At 53.5% G+C, this 9,479-nt stretch overlaps 1 protein-coding gene across 1 annotated transcript in view; it reads right to left on the reverse strand.

Annotated features, from left to right (window-relative positions):
- The window catches only part of SEMA3B (semaphorin 3B), a 49,335-nt gene extending 40,492 nt beyond the window's left edge, over positions 1-8,843 (reverse strand). The window contains exon 1 of the mRNA XM_038772861.1: positions 8,831-8,843. The gene's annotated coding sequence lies outside the window, so the exon portion shown is untranslated. The remainder of the gene's footprint in view (positions 1-8,830) is intronic.
- Positions 8,844-9,479: the final 636 nt, after the last annotated feature.

Below are 9,479 nucleotides of genomic sequence, written 5' to 3' on the forward strand. Positions count from 1 at the left end.
CTGGGAGTCGGAGGACCTGGGTTCTAAACCCAGCTCTGCCACTTGCCTGTTGTGTGACCTTGGGCAAGTCACTTAACTTTTCTGTGCTTCAGTTTCCTCATCTGCAAAATGGGGATTTAATACCTGTTCTCTCTTCCTCTTAGACTGTGAGCCCCATGTGGGACAGAAACTGTATTTGACCTATTACAAACGCTTAACAAATACAATTATTATTATTATTAGGAACCCTCAGGTCTGGGATTATCTAGGCTGATCCAGATCACATGGACCCCTCAAGAGAGCTCCAGGCCAGACTGGTTTTGACCAAAACCCATTGAGCTTGGGTGAGATGGGTCCCTGACCTGGAGGGAAACAGCAGCTGAAGGTCCTTTGGCTGGAACACTTCCTTGTACGTCACACTCTTTTACCTGACTGGGACCGGCTCTCTCCTGCTCTTTCCCACTTGGAGGAGCACAGTTGCTGAGCCAGGGGTGGAGGAGGAGGAGACTTGGCAGCCCTCCCACATTGAACCCCGCCCATTACATCCTACCCCCACCTGATTCCCTGGTCATAACCCTTTTCCCTTAAGTCCCTGGAGCAGGAGGAGAAAGAGGAGAAGAAAAAAGAGGAAAAGGAGGATAAAGAGGAGGAAGAAGAGGCAAATGGGGGAAGAGGAGAATGAGACACAGCACGGCATAATGGATAGAGCATGGGCCTAGAAGTCTTCTGGTCGTGGGTTCTAATCCCAGCTCCACCACTTGTCTGCTGTATGACCTTAGACAAGTCAGTTCACTTCTCTGTGCCTCAGTTACCTCATTTGTAAAATGGGGATTGAGAGTGGGATAGGGACTGTATCCAACTCGATGCTTAGTACAGTGCCTGGCACATAGTAAGACTTTAACAAATAGCATTACTACTATTATTATTAACGGGGGAGGAAGAGGAGGAGGAAAAGGAGGAAGATGAGGACAGGCAGGGAGAGGAGTAGGAGGAGTTGCTGACTGAGGCTTCCCCCTGCCAAGGGGAGCGTGGCGAGAGTGTGGCAGGGATCTCTCTGGGGAGGTGAGTCAGTGAGGCAGGGGAGGGAGTGTGGTGGGAGGGTCAAAGAGGCCCACAGCCTGGGATGCATTAGGAACTGCGTCTCTGGCAATCTCCCCGGCAGCAAGGAGAGACAGATTGGTCCTGGGACGGGAAATGTGGGTCAGAGAGAAAACAGGGAGGCACGGGGGACCAGAGGGTGAGTGCCTCCTGGACAAAAGGGGGCAAACTAAGATGGGTGGAGGAGAGTTAGGGTGGCAAAGCAGGGGTATCTGGGGCCTTTAGAACCAAAACTGCCCCCTTGCCCTCCCCAGGAAAATCCCTCCTGTGCCTGGTGACTCACAGGCCCAACCCTGCTGGATCTGTCCAGCCTCTCTCCCCATTCCTCCACACCCTGTTCCCTTTTGTCTCTGATGACCTCCGGGGGTCTCCTGCTGGGCTGGAGGGCACTGTACAGGGCACTGAAGGATGACCTGGGTTGGGGAACATCACCCTTTCTGCCCTGCATTCCTTATATCCCCAAATCTGACTCGACTCCTGCCCCAGTGGGTTCATGCTGTTTGCTCTGCACACAGAAAGCACTCCAGCAATATCATTGCCTGACTCATTGATTGGTCAATTGCTGGTCACAGCTCAACCCAGAGACCTTGTCATCATCCTCCACCCCACCCCCTCAGACCCCCACACCCACTAGGGACCCAGAGGGTCCATTCTTCTAGGATGGGGATTTTTCTTGGTGTGGTGGAAGTTGGAGAGAGGAGGGCTAGAATGAAAGGGGGCAGCTGAGTTGTCTGAGAGTTCCCCTGTTTAAATGCCCTCAGGGGAAGCACCTCCCCAGCAGCAGAGCCCCTGCTCAGGCTCATCCATCACCTACATAATAATGATGATGGCATTTGTTAAGCGCTTACTATGTACCAAGTACTGTTCTAAGCGCTGGGGAGAATACAAGGTAATCAGGTTGTTCCACATGGGGCTAACAGTCTTAATCCCCATTTTACAGATGAGGGAACTGAGGCACAGAGAAATGAAGTGACTTGCCCAAAGTCACACAGCAGACAATTGGTGGAGCTGGGATTAGAACCCATGACCTCTGACTCCCAAGCCTGGGCTCTTTCCACTGAGCCACACTGCTTCTCATAGCCACGCTGCTTCTACATGTCAGGGAGGGGTGGGGGTGTTCAGAAGCCCCTGCACCAGGACCAATTCCCTCTGGGCTCCTTCTCCAGGGAAGGCCCTTGGCCCCGTCAGTCTCTCTCCGCAGCTGTTGGTGTGGAAGCTGGAGCTGGGATATGGTCCCTAGCTGGGTTCTGCTTCCCATCTGCTCCCTGCAGGCTCTGTCACCCCACCAGTCTGTTAAAAATAGCCTGCCCACCACATCACTACCACCACTTGGGGCCGGCGGCGCCTATTTTAGGGCTGGGTGGAGCTGGGCTGGCAGCAGCCCCAGGGAACTACTCATGCCACATACATTGTCGAACTCTGCTCCTCTTGCTGACCCGGTATCTGGGGGCACTGGGTGGAGGGTGGCCGGGGGTGGAAGGGAGAACAGGATGGGAAATGCAGTCTTAATTTCTGCATTCATAAGGCCTAGGGCAGCTGAATCAGTGGCAGAGACTGGAAAGCCACCAAGCTCTTGCCCCAACTTCTCCAGGAGCCTTGGGATTATGTTTCCGACTGGGCGGAGGCAGGAGAAGGAGAGAGAAGTGTGGCATATCTCACCACCAGCATCTACTAGAGTCACGTTCAACTGAGAAGCTGAACCACTGGAGGAAAAGAATTGACTCACTTCCTCGGTTCTCCCACCCTCTGTCCCCAAACCAAGAACACTGCTGCCTCTACTCCTTCAATGGCTGCTATCCTCCTTCCCCAGCTTCCACAGAGCTAGTACTAACAATTCTCCTCTCCCCAGCCCCCAAGATTGCCCCCTTACTTCCCCACAAGCCCCAGGAGCAGCAGCTGGTGAGGCCTGGTCTTCTCTCTCTCAGTGAGCAGCCCAGTGAGCTGGGCCTGACAGTGGCTGGGACGCGGGGGCCCCCAGAGACCCCAGCTTCCCTTTCTGACATCTGCCAATCCACAATCCATCCCTCCCACCCCCGCAGGGCCAGGACGTGGTCGGGCAACGGGAGTCACCCGACTCATTAGCAAACATACGTCTGCAGGCAGCTCCCACAAGGCCCGGCAGCCTGTAAGTCTAAGGATCCTTGCTGGGTCCCCATGTGTGGGATGCTTGGGTTTTTTGCAGTCATGGAGAAACCACACCCTCGGGACCCAGACACACCAGACACCAACTTGAAAGTTGGCTTCATGTTTCTGCTCCTCAGATCCCGAGTCAGGGTGTGTCTAATCTGGGGCTCAGGGCTTAGCTATCCGGGCATCCCTGTACACAAACTGCAGTGCCATGGGCACCAACATCGGGGGCTCTGGAGGCTGGCGGCTCAGGTTATGAAGTTGTCATGGCCCAGGCGGTGTGGGGATTTTGCTGAGGGCCTTAGCCCTGCTTGGCTTAATTAACTGGATCTAGTTTATAGTCTCATCTTTCCTTCCAAACCAGCTCACCTCCTAATTTATCCTATCCCAACTGGATTATTGCATCAGCCTCCTCTCCGATCTCCCATCCTCCTGTCTCTCCCCACTTCAGTCTATACTTCACGCTGCTGCCTGGATCATCTTAGTGCAGAAACGCTCTGGGCATGTTACTTCCCTCCTCAAAAATCTCCAGTGGCTGCCAGTCAATCTACACATCAAGCAAAAACTCCTCATTCTCGGCTTCAAGGCTCTCCATCACCTCACCCCATCCTACCTCACCTCCCTTCTCTCCTTCTACAGCCCAGCCCGCACCCTCTGCTCCTCTGCCACTAACCTCCTCACGGTACCTCATTCTCGCCTGTCCCGCCATCGACCCCCGGCCCACGTCCTCCCCCTGGTTTGGAATGCCCTCCCTCTGCACATCCGCCAAGCTAGCTCTCTTCCTCCCTTCAAAGCCCTACTGAGAGCTCACCTCCTCCAGGAGGCCTTCCCAGACTGAGCACCCTTTTTCCTCTCCTCCTCCCCACCCCCCCGCCCTACCTCCTTCCCCTCCCCACAGCACCTGTATATATGTTTGTACAGATTTATTACTCTATTTTACTTGTACATATTTACTATTCTATTTATTTTGTTAATGATGTGCATCTAGCTTTATTTCTATTTATTGTGATGACTTGACACCTGTCCACATGTATTGTTTTGTTGTCTGTCTCCCCCTTCTAGACTGTGAGCCCGTTGTTGGGTAGGGACCGTCTCTATACGTTGCCAACTTGTACTTCCCAAGCACTTAGTACAGTGCTCTGCACACAGTAAGCGCTCAATAAATGATTGAATGAATGAACTTCCCCATCTCCATTGACACCACCACTATCCTCACGTGCCCAAAGCCAGCAGACTTAGAATCATCCTCCATTCCTCCCTATCATTCTCCGCTCACACCCAGTCAATCAATAAATACCATTGATGATGATCAATTAGTGGTATTTATTGAGCACTTACTGGGTGCAGAGCACTGTACTAAGCGCTTGGGAGGGGGCAAGACAACAGAGTTGGTAGATATGTTCCCTGTACACAAGGAGCTTGCTCCAACCTGCCATTTCTTCCTCAGAAACGTCTCGTGGCTCCTCCACTTCCTCCCTACCCATACAGCCGCCACCTTGGTTGAAATGCTCATTGTCCCCACTGGAATTACAGCAGCCTCCTCGCTGACCTCCCAGCCTCTGGCCTCTCCTGAACACAGGCCTGGGAGTCAGAAGGTCTTACGTTCTAATTCTGGCTCCACCACTTGTCTTCTGTGTGACCTTCGGCAAGTCACTTCACTTCTCTGTGCTTCAGTTACCTCATCTGTAAAATGGGGATTGAGACTGTGAGCCCCACATGGGACAGGGACTGTTCCCTATCTGATTTGCTGGTATCCACCCCAGCGCTTAGTACAGTGCCTGGAACATACCTCACTGTACCTCATTCTTGCCTGTCCCGCTGTCGACCCCTGGATGGGAATGCCCTCCCTCCACACATCCGCCAAGCTAGCTCTCTTCCTCCCTTTAAAGCCCTACTGAGAGCTCACCTCCTCCAAGAGGCCTTCCCAGATGGAGCCCCCTTTTTCCTCTCCTCCTCCCCATCCCCCCCACCCTACCTCCTTCCCCTCCCCACAACACCTGTATATATGGTTGTACAGATTTATTGCTCTTACTTGTACATATTTACTATTTTATTTACTTTGTTAATGATGTGCGTTTAGCTTTAATTCTATTTGTTCTGATGACTTGACACCTGTCCACATGTTTTGTCTTGTTGTCTGTCTCCCCCTTCTAGACTGTGAGCCCGTTGCTGGGTAGGGACTGTCTCTATATGTTGCCAACTTGTATTTCCTAAGCGCTTAGTACAGTGCTCTGCACACAGTAAGCGCTCAATAAATACGATTGAATGAATGAATGAATGAACAAAGTGAGCACTCAACAAAGACCACAATTATTGTTATTACTCTCCCTGCTTCAGTCTACGTTCCCCACTGTTGCCCGGAACACCTTCCTGAAATGTTGCTCGGCACACATTTCTCTCCTTCTCAAAATCCCCCAGTGGTTGTCCGGCTCCCTCCACATCCAGCCAAGATTCCATATCATCAGGTTTAAGGCCCCTGCCAGCTATCTTGGCCTTACTGGCTGTCTTCACCCACTTGCTGTCTTCACTCCTCCCGGCTGTACCCTGCTCTCGGCTTGCCCACCTCCTTGCCGACCCCTCGCTCACATTGTCCCTAAGGCTAGGAACCCCCTTTCTCTCCCAATCCACCAGTCCTCACCCTTCCTTACCATCAAAGCCCTCCTAAGATCCTACCTGCTCCAACAAGCCAGATGTATTTATTTATACCCATTCTTAGCACTTATGGGAATATTTGTACTAGATAATTATTATTATTATTATTATGGTATTTGTTAAGCACTTACTATATGCTAAGCACTGTTTTAAGCATTGGGATCGATACAAGGTAATCAGGTTGGACACAGTCCCTGTCCCACATGAGGCTCATAGCCTTAACCCCCATTTTACCAATGAGGTAACTGAGGCACAGAGAAGTGAAGTGACTTACCCAAGATCACACAGCAGACAAGTGGCAGAGCCATGACCTTCTGACTCCCAGTCCCGTACTCTATCCACTAGGCCATGCTGCTTCTCTGCTGTCTCCCCTGTCAGTACATATGCTTTTTGAGGGCGGGGACTGTTTCCTGTGCTTCTGTTGTACTTCTCAAGCATGTAGTATAGTGCACTGCGTTCAGTAGGCCCTCAATAAATACCATCACTACTGTCCTAGCCATATGCCTATATATAAAACTATGGTGTTTATTATTAATAAGCACAATGTTACTTATTGTAAGTTATATCCAATCTCTCACTCTTTAGAAATAATTATATATTTGCCAATTGACATCTATGGTCTTCATTAAACTGCACACTCCCAAGCACCTAGTCTGAGCGCTCAGGACACAGCTGGCCCTCAATAAATACTGTTGATGATGATACACTCCACTACTTGGGGTCCAGAAACCCATGGGGCTTGGGGGCCCATACAAACCTCGGGGAGGGCACAGTCTCTGTACCGCATCTAGCCACAAGACTCCTTATCCAGGCTCTAAGGCTGGGGCAGAACAATGATTACCTGCTGACCCTAGCCTAGAGGGCCAGACATACACTCAGAAGGGCCGCCCAGAGGGTCACTCCCATTCTACCCCACCTTTCCCCACACCCCTGGATTATAAACTTCCCCACTAGACTGTCAGCTCCTCAAGGGCAGGGATCATGTCTACTGACTATTGTATTGTCCTCTCCCTCTCCCAGGCACTTATTATAGTGCCCTGCACACAGTAAGCACTCAGTATATTTACCATTGATTGGCTGAATGATATTCTCTTCAGCCATCAGGCCCAGGTACAGCTTCCTCCCTGTCTCCTACCCCTCAACCCTTCTTGTCTTTCCTCTCTTCCCTCCCACTAACTCAGAGGTCCTTCTCCCTCTGGTCAGAGAACCCCTGGCCCTTAGGCCAGACCCCACCCCCCACCTAGCCCTGGGGGTCTCTTTGAGGCTTCTTGAGCTTCCCTGACTTCCAAGACCGCCCCTCCCCCAGTCCCCGCTACTCTTCCTGTCCCCAGCTTCGAGATCCAGCTCCCCAGGCAGACAGCTCTCTGAGCCATGGGGAGGAACCTGGCCAAGCCCCCTTCCCTAAACGAGGGAGCCTTCTAGCTGTTTTCACAGGGTACTGGAGAGGCCAGGCACTCATCAGCTCCTTATTGGAGCATAGCGTCATAGGCTTGGGAAGGGTCAAAGTCCGTCTGGGGATGGAAGCGGGGAATGTATTATGGCTGAGAGAAGGAACAACAACCCTCCTTACTACTGCTTAGAATCATCGTTCCTCCCCTCCCCCCTGCCATGCTGCTGGTTCTCCAAGGGCCCTAGAGGACCCCAATTGCCCAACCTTTAGCCAGTCAAGATCAGCTGGTCTCTGGAAGCCAAAATTTGGTCTGAGCCCCCCCAGTCTGCACCAACTCCAGGGACCCCTGAAGATGCCCAGAGAAATAAAGGTCTTCCCCCAAGAACCTTGCAAACTGCCCTCTGGATACCCACAGGGGCTACCCAGAATGAGACCAAGCCCGGGGAGGTTGCAGCCCAGCCTGGGGTGACTTGCCCCAGGACAGACCCTGCCTGAGAGTTCTTCGGAAGACTCTGGAGCCAGTCCAGGCATCTGGCATTTGCACACCCCACCCCACAGCCTCTGCGCAGGAATGTTGACAATTCACCACTTCAGGCCCGGCAGTCAAGGGGCCCTCAGCAGCAGCCACAGGTGGACGGGAGGCTTGTCTGGGTTCCCCAGATTGGTCCAGACCCCTCTGAGCAGGGACACCCTAGGGGGTTTGGAGCTGAACTTCCCTAGCTCCAGAGGCAGGGGCCCTTGTTGGCCGAGTACCAGGGTGAGGGGGCACCCTCTCTTCCATCCCTCCCACTCTCCTCTCTACTCTCTCCGGTCTCTTCCCACTGTCCTGTCCCACTCCTTTCCCTGCCCCTCTCCCTTCTTCCCCTAGCAATCTGAGACCCCATCCCACAGTCTGCACGCCCCAGCCCACGGGCCCTCGGCTGTTGGGAGTTTCCCTGGCTGGGCTGCCCACAGGCGAGGATAAAGGGCCCATTGACACAGGCCCTGTCCCTGTCCTCCTGGGACAATGGGGCCTTGTGGAGGGGCCAGCCCTAGGCGCCGGCCATCCGTTAGCCCCTTGCACTCCAAACTAGGGAAGATTGCCAGTGCAGGCCTGGGCTGAGAGCCACCACCACCACCACTACCACCACCAGTGGGCTGAGTTGGGCTGGGCCTTCACAGCTCCAGGTCACCTGTGGCATCATCCCAGCCTCCCCTGGGGAGTTGGGGGAAGGGAGAAGTCCATCTCCATATGTTGTCGATTTGTACTTCCCAAGCACTTAGTACAGTGCTCTGCACACAGTAAGTGCTCAATAAATATGATTGAATGAATGAGAGCTGGGGAGCCTAGGGGTAGCCAGCCAGGGCCCTCTCCCTGGCCCAAAATAGCTCTCAGGGGGCAACCCAGGCTGCCCGGGGGCTGTTACCCCCAGCTCCCTCCATGCCCCAGCTCCAACTGGGGATGTGTCCTGGCCCTGCTTGGAAAGCTGGCTGAAGAATGTAGAGAAGGAAGGTAGCAGGGGGGAGGAGACAGCCCCCAAACAAGGTGCCTCTTCCGGCAGAACCAGGGAGGGAGAGGGGAAGGAGCAGGAGATCTAGACTCACCTTTCTGGTCCACCTATGTGCCAAACGCGCCCTTGCCTGCTCACCTGCTAGCAGGCCTATGTATCAAGACAGTCTCCAAGCCCCTCCCGCCACAGGTCGGGGGGCGGTCGCAATTAAAGCCTCGGGAGGAAGGAGGGGGTGGAGGGCCCAGGGAGGAGGGCGGGGACGGAGGCCGGCTCTGGGGCAGGGCCGTGGTGACTCAGCAGCCGAAGTTCGCTGTGGAAGGGGAGCCTGGCGTATGCCCCCCTCCTTTAAGACATCGTGGATGCAGTGGAGTCCGGACCAGTTTACCCTCACCCAGTCACAGGATCTCAAAACCTGCTCTCTGGTCCTTTCCCTACCCCCATCCCATCCTTGCTCACTGGTCCCTCTCTCCCTGCCCTCCGTGCCACCTGCCTGTTGTAGGGAGCAATGGAGAAATCAGAGGTCTCAGTGGTGAGTGTCGTGGCCCCTTGCAGTATTTGCTAATGCCCCACGGGTCTGTAACGGCTTCCGTTGTTAGGCAAATGGCTGGGATTGGTTCCGGTTGTGGGGTGGGGAGGATAGGGGCGCAGGCTGGGGTGGAAAGAGAGTAATAATGATAATAATAATTGTGCTATTTGATGAACACTAACTATCCAGGATTGTATGAAGCACTGAGGTAGATAGT

This window comes from Tachyglossus aculeatus, chromosome X1, assembly GCF_015852505.1.
Source record: "Tachyglossus aculeatus isolate mTacAcu1 chromosome X1, mTacAcu1.pri, whole genome shotgun sequence".
NCBI lineage: Eukaryota > Metazoa > Chordata > Mammalia > Monotremata > Tachyglossidae > Tachyglossus > Tachyglossus aculeatus.